Below are 14,030 nucleotides of genomic sequence, written 5' to 3'. Positions count from 1 at the left end.
TTCCTGAAAGGAAATTTAATACCATAGCTCCGACATTAGGTTAGTTTTTTGAGCCTTGTATGAATATCGGAGTTACCAAAAATGATACAAAATCATATTACTCAGTCGGGTGAAAAAGACCAGCACGCGCAGTGGTTCAGTTCCAAGCCGCTGGTCAAGGGTGAAGCATCGAAACAGATATACTCAACAGGCATTTGGAAAACCTCCTTCTGCTACCGAAAAGTAAGTAGATATACAACTAATATTGATAAATTTCTTAATTAAACTTAATGTTTTACATTAATAACATCAAATGTTTTTAAGAATGTTCGAGGGAAAGTGGCTAAAAAAATATTTTTAGGCCATACTCTATTATTGAAGTATTATTAGAAGTTTAATGGAACAAACCTATTATAATGACATTCTATATCACGTTATAGATATTTACTACGTAAAACGAGGAGGGGGAAGAGATTTTCCCCGTCATAGAGGGGAATTATTACTGCGAGGAGCACGATTTACAGGCTGAGCGAGAGGGAAGCTACCTTCGTTTGATGTAACATTTGTAGTGTAGTGCTCCATATATTTTAACCAATTATTCGCTGAAACAATATTACAAAACATACGCATTTCGTGATGGAAATTTATAGTTAATAATTCACATTTCTCTAACTACATTCATTCTACATTACTCAGTGGTCTATGGTTAATCTGAAAGAAAGGGAGGTGATATAATGTACGTGATAGAGGGATTGCCAGAGTATTAAATATTATATATGGCAACCGGATTAGTTGTGGAACGCCTTACAACCTCTTTTTGATAGCGTAACATTAGCAAAATTTAATTTAAAACGTATTTATGAAAGTGATAATTTTCGCTTACCGTTAATGATTTTCCTTTTGGATTAAGATGGGGAAGTACCGGCGAAAAACGGAACAGACATGGTCAGAGGAGGATATGAGAATGGCGCTGAAAGCTTTCAGAGAGGGAAGAAGCATGAGGCATTCCGCCGAGCTTTCCCATGTTCCCCGTACCTGTCTCTATCGTAGGATAGTAGCGGACACGGAAAAATTGAAGACAAGAGGAGGGCAAAATGTCTTCTCAGTGGAAGAAGAGGAAGCATTATTTAGAAGAATACTTAGGTTATGTGAAATTGGGTTCGGATTGACAAGAGATGATGTCATGAAGGTGGCATATGAATTTTCCATTGAAAACAACATAAAAAACGATTTCTGTGCGTTAAAAAACGAGCTGGCAAGGATTGGTTCTTGAATTTTATATCTAGGCATCCTTTAGGTCTTCGAAAACCCCAAGGTTTGTCAGTGGCTCGAGCTGAGGGTTTAAATAAGGAAAATGTAGACGATTTTTTTTCAAAGTTAACTACTTCGATGGCCGAGGCTGGAGTTATGGATAGGCCCCACCTCATATACAACGTTGACGAAACGGGATGTGTATTAAATAATCGCCAAACCCAAAAGATTGTTGCAAGAACAGGATCTAAGGTAGTCATAAAACAGACGTCTGTGGAAAGGGGGGAATTGGTGACAGTTGTTGCGTGCTGCAATGCATGTGGACATTACATACCACCTTTTGTAATTTTTAAGGGGAAAAAGTTCCACAAAGAATGGGAGGATGGATTTCCGTTGGAATCTAAAATTTTTATGTCCGATTCAGGGTGGATAAATGAGGATCTTTTTTTGGAGTGGCTAAAGCACTTTCAAGCAAACAGGATTCCTGGCCGATGCATTCTAGTCCTCGATGGCCACGCATCACATAAGACTCTTCCTGTTCTACTGTTCTGTGAAAAGAATGAGATCACTCTCTTATCACTACCCAGCCACACTACACAAAGGTTGCAACCACTGGACAGGTCTTTTTTTAAACCATTAAAGACATATTATGATATTGAAACAAATGCGTATATGACAGCTTGTAAGGGGGATAGAAAGATAACTAAATTTAATTTTCGTCGGCTTTTTCGAAATGCATGGAGCAAAGCCGCAACAATTGGCAACGCTGAAAATGGATTCCGATCAACAGGAATATTCCCTCTGAATCCGGGTGTCCTGACGGAGTTAGATCTTCATCCTTCTAATCTCGGAAGCTCACACGCACCACAAGGTGCATCAACTCCTTTTTCGAAAAATCCATCTTCCGATCAAAATTTAACTGCCAGTCCCTTTGAAGAAAGCCAATCCTCGACTTCAACATCTGAGGAATCGTCAAATACTTTGGGTAGGTCTTTCCATAATTTACTACCTACACCAGAAAAAATAATGAAAGTCAATGTGAAAAAGTCAAGAAAGCAAACTGCTCAAATACTTACTTCTCCAGATATAATAGAAGAAACAAAGCAACGGCTGAAGAAACAAAATATTAGGAACATGAAAGGAACTTGCAGAAACTTATATGAGTCATCTTCAGATAGGGACGGCAATATTGAAAATGGGGAAATCTCATCTGATGATACGCTGTGTGGCTTCTGCTCCAAGTCTTATAATTGCGCGAATTCGTCAAAGTTTAGAGACTGGATTAAGTGCATGGAGTATAATTGTTGGTACCATGAGCTGTGTGTAGGTGCTAAGGGGCTACATAAATTTACTTGTGGTAAATGTGCTTAATTGTTTTGGTAAATTTGTTCTATATGTTCACATTTGTGATGTACATATGTCTATTTGTAACGTTGTTTGACTCTAAGAAGGTGTAGTCGAAATATCTCGAGACTGAACTACATTGTTAAAAGTAATGATGAAAAATTTCAAAATTTTATGCAATAAAACTTAAGAAAACTAAAATTATTAACATTATTTTACTGGTCCGATTCAGCCTCTCATCTGGTCCGATTCGCCCTCCAAGTCGTCGGGCGAATAGGACCATGCAGTCTCTTGAAGAAATTGCTCCAGGACCGTTCTATTCAGAGCAACAACGCTAAAAATTACGTTTTAAACGGGTAAAACATCAAGTCCTTGGCTGCTAATGCTTTCATGATGTAACTGTTTACACAAACGAGGAAATAGACGATTTTCCTTTTCGTGGCCCGATTAACCCCCCTTTACCCTATTGTTCATTCATTAACTCGCGCTCATTAGCGGATAAACTCGTGCCGACTTTTTTAATTTTAGCATGGTTCGCTCTCTGTCGCCTCAATAATTTTCTCACTTCCGCGTCATACCATCTCGGTTCGCTGCCTTCTTTTTTTATTTTACTAGGGATGTAGCACTCCCAAACCTCTCTTACGAATTATCAGAAAGCCTTAGGGTGAACATTTAAATATTCGCCCAATATTTTTCGTTTGAATTCATTCTATAGCCCCAGAAGAGTTTCCTTTGTCTCATTTTTAGATTTTTATAATTGTCCCGCATTTATTTTATTTTCACGCAGGAAAGATCCACACGTGGCTTTTTCATTTTAGTGAGAGAAATTAGCTACTTCTCCCTCATTGGGCTCCATTTAAAATATATGCTGCCAGCGTTTGGGATCCTTAGGCTTAAATGCTTAGGCTAGGGATGTGAATTAGGCTTAAAAAACAGAGTTAGAACGCGTGCAAAGAGGAGCTACCAGGTACGTTAATAGCCTGCGTTGTGGATTTTGAAAAAGCCTTGATTGAGTGAACTGGGTAAAGTTAATGGATATTCTCAAGAAAAATAGGTGTAGATTGGTGGGATTGGCGACATGGTGGATGAGGAGTGGAAGCTTTTAGATGAGATACGGAGGAGTGTATGGATGGAGCGAATACTTAGCGGGGAGGGGGTGTTGAAAATGGTGTTAGAGAGTAGAATGTTAGGAAAACGAGGGGGAAAGGAAAAGAATAGGATTTTTTTATACCTAGATTGAAAGGGAGTAGGCCGTACAGTGAATTGAAGAAGGCAGCGCTGGACGGAAAGTGAGGCTCCCAGATCGCAGATCACTTGTTGATGCAATGTTCCTTAGCACTCCACGGAAGCCTACCTTAATCGATAGAATACAATAATAATATATGATAAATTCAAGAGCAGTGTATTTTCCGGCGATGTTAGCCATCCCTGCTCCCGCATTAGCAGTAAAATGTGTTTATTTGCTGACGACGCTGTCATCTTTATTTGTTTACCAACCAGGCTAATCAGGCTGTCCAGGAGAACTATTTGCAGAAAATCCTGACGGGATTTTTAACAGAGAGCCATGCAGGTTAATTTCTATATAGAGACCACTCAGTGAGGCATCTTTTACGGAAAGTTTGGCGAAAATAAGTGGTTGAAGACTATGTTACAAGGGAGTCAATTTTTGCCGTGAATCGATGAACTCTTGACAAATTTTTAAATAGTTATTACGATGATCTTAATAGAGAATCGCTTTTTAATTGTGTTTTTTTTGGCGAAGCTGTTACAATTATCGCTGGCAACGAGCGACACTTTTCCCATTCATTGTTTTTGCGGCCTGATTTTAATCCAATTCATTGTGAAATAATCATATTTTATGTTTTAAGTAATTTCTGGTCCGAACACTATCTGCGATATCCCAACAAGTTTTGACAATATTGTACTCGCCACTCTTCAAGAGAAGTATTTGACGTCTTCTTTTGGGAAAAAAACTCTATCCAATGCCTTGTGATCTCTTCTTCTTGCAAGCTCGATACTTCCCTGGCTGCGGGCACGTAACCACTTCCTTAGATCATCACCGGTATCACCTTATCATCGTTTGTAGCCGTACCGACAGCAAAAAGGTGTCGGTACGGCCACCGACTAGTGGGTTTCATCCCCGGTGCGCATTGTACGTTTTATTTTGTTTTTACCTCATCACCGAGTATATAATGGGGTTTGCTGCAATGTTATCTTTTTCTGCCCCTTCGAATACGCCACTTTAATTCACTGTGTCATCATCTATATTGATAACCTTGACAGAAATATAAGATATTGGTTAATAAACATTAGGTTTGCTAACATATAATGACTTTCTCTCATATATGTTACCACTTTCACTCGCTTGTAATAGGCTTTATTTCTCTCTATCATCATTTATTTGCTCCTTTGACATAAAAAATATAATTTTGGTTAAATATGAGTTTTGCCGCAATGTTATCACTTTATCTCACTCTGAATAGGCAACTATTATTTCACTCAATCATCATTTGGCGTTTCTCTCGGCAAATAAATAAGATCTTTTTATTTAAGTATGAAGCTTGCCACAACGGTATAAGTTTCTTTCATTTGTAATAGGCAACTTTATTTCATTTTATCGCCAACCATTGACGATAAAAGAAGGTATTTGTTAATAAGTATGAGGTTTGCCGCAATATTATCATTTTCTATCACTTGGAATGCGTAACTTATACATATGTATTTCACCCACGGCTCTCCCTTGGCTCTCCCTTGTAGTTTGGATATACATACGAAAGGGGGTACTCCTCATCGATTTCATGCAACCGGGGACGAATTTAAACAAATTTATTTCACCCAATCACAATTTCTTTACTTCCTCGTCATTACATTTCTTTTAATTACACCCAGCTCCATATTTTTATAACAATTTCCTAACTTGTTCCTCTAATATGACATTTACATTTGCTTGTGAAACCTACGTACACGTTCCATGGTATGTTATTTTCGTCTGCTACGTTGCCAATGGCATAACCTTCCGTTATACGGAAGTTCCGTTTGGACGGAACTTACTTAATGACATCTATATTACCAAATCATGAATAAATAGCAATATACGCAACCAATATGTAAAAGAAACTACGATCTCAAGGATAGTTTCAATAATTCATTCCAGCAACAACAATCTCCATCACATACAAACTTTATTGTGATGTTGTAGTATTGTTTCCTTCGATTCTGTAGGTACAGCATTACTACCACACATTATATAACCATTGTTAACAACTCATCCAATATCGATTATTTTATCTAGCAATAAGTCGTAATTTCCGCAAATAAAAAGATTGAGAATGACGACAACAAACTTTGCCAATGAGTCTTCACTTGTTTTTACCCTTCTTTCATTGTTGGAGACACGTTAGATGACTTCTAACTTCGCATATATTCGGATTTTCTCAGTTTTGGAAGGAGGGGGAACCGTACCGACTGGTTTGGAACCGACGACCTAACAGAATCGCTGAAAGTGCCGTCGTCGGTACGGAAGCCGTTGTCGGTACGGAATGATGTCCTGTCGGTGGGCTTGAAAGGGAAACCGATCGGTGCGGTACCGACGAAATACAGAATACGGCCCCTGGGGGGTGTGCTTGAAACGCTCGGGATTAATTCCGGCACGAGTTGTCGGTTTCGAGTGTTGCTATCTAGATTCAACACGAGCGATAGATGTGGCAACGTCGGGTTGAGGACGTAAATACGGCCGTTGTTAACGCCAAGCCTACAAATATTTACAGAATAATCGACAGCAGAAATTCAGATACCGCTGATATAAATTAATATAAATAAACAACATAAGGAAATACTTCAATTTGTGAACGTAAGTAACGGGAACCAATTTTGATTCTATTGTTTGCAATATATATGAGCCGAAATTTTGTGAGTGGATGGAGGAACGCGAAAAGCTCCTTTTTCTCCCCCCACCCCAATTTTTAGCTTGTCCACGTGTTTCAGGAATTCTGGTGACGAGGTTCCTCAAAGGTGCTTGGGAGGGTATGAGCTTTCGCTGACCCCCACTACTTCTTATTCTTCTATATCTACAAAACTACATGCGAAGCAAGGGTGTCTGGCAGGGGTGACCAAACACCAAGATCACCACAAGTGCATGGAAAAATAAAAGTATGTAATCGCCATCTACATATTAATCTGAGAGGCACCTATAGGGTGTTTGGCAGGGGTGACAAATCACCAACATGCAGCATGCAACAGGACCGCCACATGCACACGGCATGGTCATAGAAATATTACGCATACTAGCAAAATATGTTTGGTTAATCATTAAAATACTTGCTAATGGTTAGTAATTCATAGAGCAAATACTTGCAAGGTTAGAACTATGAAGAAAAACATGCAATGAGTGATCCTAGCGATCGACGTCATTAATTCTATCCATTGAGCAAACCTTTGATCAATTGAGATATCCTTAATAGTAACGAGGGAAGAAGGCCATTTTAAATCTCGGTTTTGCAGTCTATTTCTTTTGTTTTATTCTATGATCACGTCTACAACAGTACGATGGTAAACGAAGGATGTGATTCACGTCGTCTGAGAAAATATCTTCTTCAAATTTCCTAAGTAAGTTACCGAGTTACTAAGTGAGTTTTCACCGACCTGCACTACTTTATTTATTCTTCTATATCTGCATAACTGCATGCGAGTAGCCTCTCGGGTCTTTGGCAGGGGGTGACCAACCACCAGCGTGCAGCTAGCATGGTGTAACTGACCTCTTAGAAAAACTCGGATGGGCATCTCTGTCGGACCGTAGATTGAAAAATAGACAAAACCTTTTAGATAAATTCAAAAGCAGTATCTTTTCTGACGAAGTTGACCATATCTTGCGGACGCCAACATACTACGGAAGATCAGATCATACAAATAAAATAAGAGAGATAGATTGTAGAACAGACGGATTCAAAATGTCATTTCTTCCACGATCAATAAGAGATTATAACGGCAGCGATAGAACTCATAAATATATTGCATGACTTGTGGTGTAGCCAACTAACCTATGTGAAACTTGATGCGTGTTTCTTAATTTTATTATTATTGCTGACAGCATAAAGTTGTATAATTTGTTAGTATGCGTGACGTTTTGTCGACCGTGTGGTGCGCATGTGTGAGTCCAATTGCATGCTGCATGCTGTTGATTGATCACCCCCTGCTAAACACCCTAGAGGTGGCGAAAAATTGCACTAACCATATTATTTTTTCGGCCGATAAATTTTGGCTGCATTTTCATACGCAGTTGAAAATGAATCGGAACGGAGTTTTTTACAAGGAAATAAACGCTTTGATAAAGCACAACTACCCTGTGGAACGATGCCATTACTCTTAAAATGGTCCTTAATTGCACAGTTTAATCTCCAACCTTGGAATAGAATCTGAAGAACCAAGCGTCATACCTTGAAAGTGATGTAATAACATCGAAACCTTGGTCAGAATAAAGTTTATAGTCATGGAACATTGCCAGTGTTTATTTCAATGTTCAAGCTTTGAACCCTGTTCAGCATGTGGTCAGCCTTCAACGTGAATTTTTCGTCGCGTTCCGTTCACCCTTCACCGAGTCGGCTTCTTCGATGACGGGGCCACAGAAGGTCATGAGCCACCCCTTTCGACATCCTTTTGCTCTCGATCCTCCGCGCGCCGACGCCCGAGATAGACTAACTGCCGGGAGAATGACCCTGTCTCTTTTTCTCCAGTCGTCGGACCGTCGACTTCTCCCCGCCACTCGCGTAGAAAATGCGATGGTAAGGACGGGAGTCGTTGGCGGTGGCGGATAGATCCGGGGAAGAATCCGTGCGAACCCTCGCTCCGACTATTTCCGACGGCCCACTGCGTCGTCACCACGACCACTTCTCCTTGCCATTTGCCATAAAGGTCGGTTGGGTCGTGTGCGCGAGGATATTAGGGCGTTCTACAGTCTCCGCGAAGTGTGTCGTAAAGGAGCCGCCCCTGTTTGGCGTCAGAGACCCTCCCAGAGGCTGAGCTCCCAGCCGATACTCACGTATCGAAATCGGTTTAAAGCAGTCAAGTAGGACGCCAGATAAGTTTTAATCCGGTTTCATGAATATGGTGTAGGGTATTGATGAAATGTGTTCCGCGATAAACCTGCATGGGAAACTCATCAATACTTACTGGTACGCGAGTAGTAGGAGAGGTAATGTCACTAATGAACTGGAATAAAGGAGGTGTATAACTTTTTCCGGTTTATTTGGAGTTGTATCGGGGAGGGGGTGTTGAAAACAGTGTTACAGGGTAGAATGTTATGTAAAGGCCTCTTTATTAATACAATTTTATGCTGACCATATTATGATTTGATATGATGATATGATGATAAACCATGATATGCGTTTGTGGCTCATTCGGGCCTTCTGATGTCCTACTATTGTGGAGAGCTATTTACTTTAAATTCACAATCATTTGAGATATACACCGTCTCTGCCTAGCAGTTATTCACCGGTCTCTCTGGCTGGATATTGGGCTACAAACATGATTTATGTAGCCGTTCTCTTCAATAAGCCGCGCATCTTTACCCACCCTTTTCCCTCTCTTTCTCTCCATTGCTTTCGGCGTGAAAGGGAAAGAAAGTTAAACCTACCAATTGCCCAAAACGCGTAAATCTACGTCGGTCCAAATCGTTTGACGAAAAAAAAAATTCGCTCCCCATCGTCCCATAGCATCATCCTCCCTCCTGGTCAATCCCACCTTTGTCTTCCACGTCCTCATTTCTGCTTCCTCTTCATTCCTCCCTACGCTCCAACGATCTTTTTTCCCCCTTTTTTCTCGTCGGTATCGTTGAACCGCTCGCTTGTATGTATTCGTGAAAAATGATTGCTCATAAAAAATTGAAAAACGCGACGCCCTGCGGGTTCTCCCCTCCGTCTCCTGCCTGCCTTCTCCTCCGGCCCGCGCCCCTTCCTCCATCTCCGTTGTCGATTCTCTACTTTTCAAAGGTTGGGAACGACCGAGCTCTCAGTACCCTGAAGTAATGACGTCAACTTAACTAATCCTTGTAACAGTTTATTTTGTAGCTTTTTATATGGCCCAGCACTCGTGGAGCTTGCATGTAAACTATCGCCACTCGCGAATTAATTTTGGATGTGTGTGCGAGTGGTCCAGACGATGACGAGGGAGGGCTGCTGTGTTTCCTGGATTGATAATCACCCATTGAGCCACTTCTTCTGTTTAGTTGTCAGCTGCCGCAGCGTCAATGACAAAGCTTGTGCGTTACAATTTTAACGACCAGCGAATGGCCCACGTCCATGACCATAAACTGGTCGCAGTTTTCCATGTTTTGTTATACATTCACGGAACTTTAAATGGATAATTGTTAAATTGGTTTAAAATCTTTGTTTAAATTTAATTTGTTTATACCCCTCCGGCTGAAACCAGCATAAAAACGATTATTCTAGGAATTGGGTAATAAATACAGGAGAAAATGTTAAATGTTGTTAAACTATCTAAAGAAATGGGAAAAAATAAAGCAATATTATTGCGTACTTTTCGTTGAAGCTCTGAAGTATCCTTGATTATTGCCTAAATAATTGGGGTATGTGTTAATTGCGCCATAGTCGGCTATGACATCTATTAAAAAGTTTGTTGCATAAATATTCACTGACTAGTCCTCACACTTTACGCTATAATCAGTATAAAGAGTCGAAGAATGTTCTGAAGAAATGAAAGAAATCTTTCGAATTAGTAAGTTTATGTTACAGAAATGGTACGATAATTTGAATACGAATTAGCACTACTTTTGATGCCCTCAGTAGCGTTGGAATCTCCTCAAGCCGTTTTAACAGTTTTAATGCGTGTAAGATATTTATCGCGACCATGCGCGTGTAATTAGCCGAGAAATACGACCTTGTAATGCTCTCCCACTTGCATTCGGCCCGCCTCTCTTTCTCCGTTTCGCATCCCGTCTCCCTTGCATCCTCGGCGAACTTACTCGCCTTTCTCTCTATCATCTCCCGGGTGCATCTCACCGGGTCCGCCACGAGGCGCGCGGTCGCAGGAGCCGACCCTAACCTCTTTCTTTCCGCCCTCTTCTTCTCACCCTGCCGCTGCGCCCGTAATTATTCCCCCGCGCTCCCCCTCCCCGCACCCCGCTGCCGGCGCCTCCCGCCTCTATTAAGTTGCACCGCGCGCGTTATAAGGACGCCGTCATTACTCATGAGTCGCTAAATTAAAGCGGTCAGATTGAGGGGAGTTCTCGGTATGCCCGGGTTGGCGGTGGTGTGTGGTCGTGCTCCTTGTGTGTTTGTGGGCGACTGCGGTGGAGGGGGGGGTGGAATGAGTGGGATGGGAATGTGTGGAGGAGGACCCACACCTCCGAGAGAGTTGTAATGGATTGAGCCATATCCGGCTTCTGCGTATTTTCTGCAGCATTGGCTGTCGTTGGCGCGGGGGAAAATTGTTATGGCCTGGTATGAATACGTTCAAGTCATTCATTTTTTTTTAAGTACTGCTGTTGTTGGTTGTATTTTGTTTAATATAGCGCCGCGTGGGAGTTAATGGGGAAAATAATTAACTGTACTCTTGTTTAATTTCTCCCTGTTTTCCCGTCGTATTCATTGCATCCATGTTCTCAGGTACCTTGCGACTCACTTTTAACTTAATTTCATTTATTGCGACGTTGAAATAAACCTCTCCCTTCACCTTAGGATAATATATTCTAACTCTAAATAAGAAAAGTTGTTTATTCCTTAATGTTATTTTGTATAAAATTAATAATATATAATTAAATATATAATTAATTGAAAGCGAAAGGCTTAGGAAATAAAGATAGATTTGGTTCGGAGGGACTGACTGGATTATTTGCAAAGTGCTCCATTTGAAGACACCGTAACCGGTAGAATACTGAGACACAATATCGATATTGATTGATTACAAATTTTTCTTTTAAATTTCAAGGTGTTTAATGAATAATGCGAGGAGAGGCAGCTTTTAGATGAGATACGGGGGAGGCAGAAGGTATGAATGGAGATTAGCGGGGAGGGGATGCTGAAGACAGTGTTAGAGGATAGACTGTTAGTTAAACGAGGGAGGGGAAGGAATCGAATAGGATTTTTAAATAGATTGAAAGGGAGTATGCCTTGCATTGAATTGCAGAAGGCAGTGCTGGAAGGAAAGGGAGGCTCCCGGACCACATCTTTGGTACTCCATGGAAATCTACCTTAATCGGTGGAAGACTGTAATAATAATCATGACTAATGAGTCACGTGGCCCTAAGTCTGCAAATAATAGTAGTAAGCCCTCAGTCCGCTTCCTATCCATTTTAGTTCTCACTCTCTGAAATGCGCTTTTGGTGGACCTTCGACACGGGTCCCCTCACGACATCGCATGTGGGGCTGCCTCAGTGGTGTGGGGAATGCGACAGGAGTAGTAGTAGTAGTCACATGAAGTAGTCGTCGGCTCCATGGCTGGTTCGCTCCGGGGTTGCCCGTGGTTATTAATTTTCATTAGCCGCGGGGAGTGCGTGGTGGGGGAGGGGTGGAGGGAAGGGCGCTCTGTAGTCGGTGGGTTTATTTGGGAGTGGAGTCTCGCGCGGTGGGAAAGAGTGTGGAAATGCCTCCCGCTCACTCCTCCACCCCCGAACCCGCCTTTTCTCTTCCCGCCTCTCCCGTGGTCGGAGTGAGTCGTGACTCGAGGACCCGCAAGCTGTTATCCCGCTCGATGTCTCCGTGGCGGAAAATAGCTCCGCAAGGGTCTTCTTGGTCCGCCCTAATTGGTCCGACTCCGCGACACCCCTTCACCTCACCCTGGTTTTTCACGGTGTGTGCCGCGTGACTGTTGGGGTCGGGGAAGGGTGGATCCAATTATGCCTCAAATGCAGCTATCTACGCTACGACGGAGAAATATATTCCCAAGTAGAGGGAGCTGCTATGGGATCTCCTCTCCCTCCGGTCATAGCTAACCTCTTCATGGAGAAGTTTGAAGCCGATGCTCTTTCATCGAGTGAATATCAACCGGTATGCTGGCTCCGATATGCTGAAGACACTTTTGTTATTTGGCCACACGGGAAAGAGGTTCTTGAACATTTCCATGAACACCTGAATAATATTCATGATAGCATCAAGTTCACCAAAGAAATCGAAGAAGATGGCTCCTTACCGTTTCTTGATCTTCTAGTAAGAAAAAGGCAAGACGGAAGCTTGGGACATTCGGTCTTTAGGAAGAAGACCCACACAGACAGGTAATTAAACGCGGCATCACACCATCACCCGCGTCAGAAGTCCTGCGTTACCAAGACCTTAAGACATAGAGCCTTTGCCGTTTTTGATGAAGATAGCATGGAAAGTGAAATGGAACATCTTACTTCAATTTTAAAAGGAAACGGATATGCTAATTCATTCATTAGGAGAGCTTTAAGGGAGGCCAAGGCCCCGATGGAGAAAAAAACCAAGTGCTTTTGCAGTTCTGCCTTACAAATCAGGAACAACGGACCGGATTGCTCGCATCCTTGGAAAAGCCAACGTTGAAACCAGGTTTGGCACGTTGAGGAAGATCATAGACCTACTTCCATCCATCATTGATGCTATTCCCCCATTACAAATGGAAGGTATATATGAGATTCCGTGTTCAAGTGGGTCTAGTTACATCGGACAGACCAAACGGAAGATAGTGACAAGGCTGAAAGAGCATAAAGGGCGCTGAAGGCAAGGCAATGGGAAATATCAGCTGTCGCCGATCATTTTATGTTGGGGCCAGGACACAAGATCCTCCTGGATGAGGCCAAAGCCATTGCAAGAAAATCTGCATATTATCCACGGCTTATTAGATAGGCGATAGAAATTTCTAAACGACCTATGAATTTTAACAGGGATGATGGATATAATTTAAGCCATGTGTGGAAGAGATATATTTCGAAAATTTAATAACAATATTCCACTTTTCATCTTCCTTTTATAGTAGATGTTTTAAAGAAGTTGGCCTTTATTTTATTTTTAACTAGCTGACCCGACAGACTTCGTCCTGTCAAAAAATTTGTAATGTGGCAGTGTTTTGTTCCTACCTTTTTTATATTCTTTGCAAAAAATTATCCTGAACAGAACCGTCACCCTGGTAATAATTCGGTGTGAATTATTGGGATTGTGCCTGAACTCCTCTAAGGCAGAATCCCCTCTAGCCGATGAGGCAACGGTGATTTGAGGAGGCCCGAGAGCCGGCAGGCTCGATACACTTTTCTTGCTCTTAGTCGACGCGCCTTGCTTAGGGGTGCGTCGGCATCCGAGCCGACTTGCCGATCGGGGAAACCGGGGCTCCCGGGGCGTATCCAGCGCCGACGGGATGCTTCCCCCAAGCGGTCGAACATGGGTGACCGACTGAGGACGGCGTCGGGTCTCGGAATTGTCTGTAGACGACTTTGGTACCGAGCGGGGTGTTGTACTCGGTAGAGCAGCTGCCACGCTGCGATCTCTTGAGACTCA

Source organism: Ischnura elegans, chromosome 4 (genome assembly GCF_921293095.1).
Source record: "Ischnura elegans chromosome 4, ioIscEleg1.1, whole genome shotgun sequence".
Classification (NCBI taxonomy): Eukaryota; Metazoa; Arthropoda; class Insecta; order Odonata; family Coenagrionidae; genus Ischnura; species Ischnura elegans.
The sequence above is the reverse complement of the archived record's forward strand: the minus strand, read 5'-3'. Positions refer to the sequence as shown.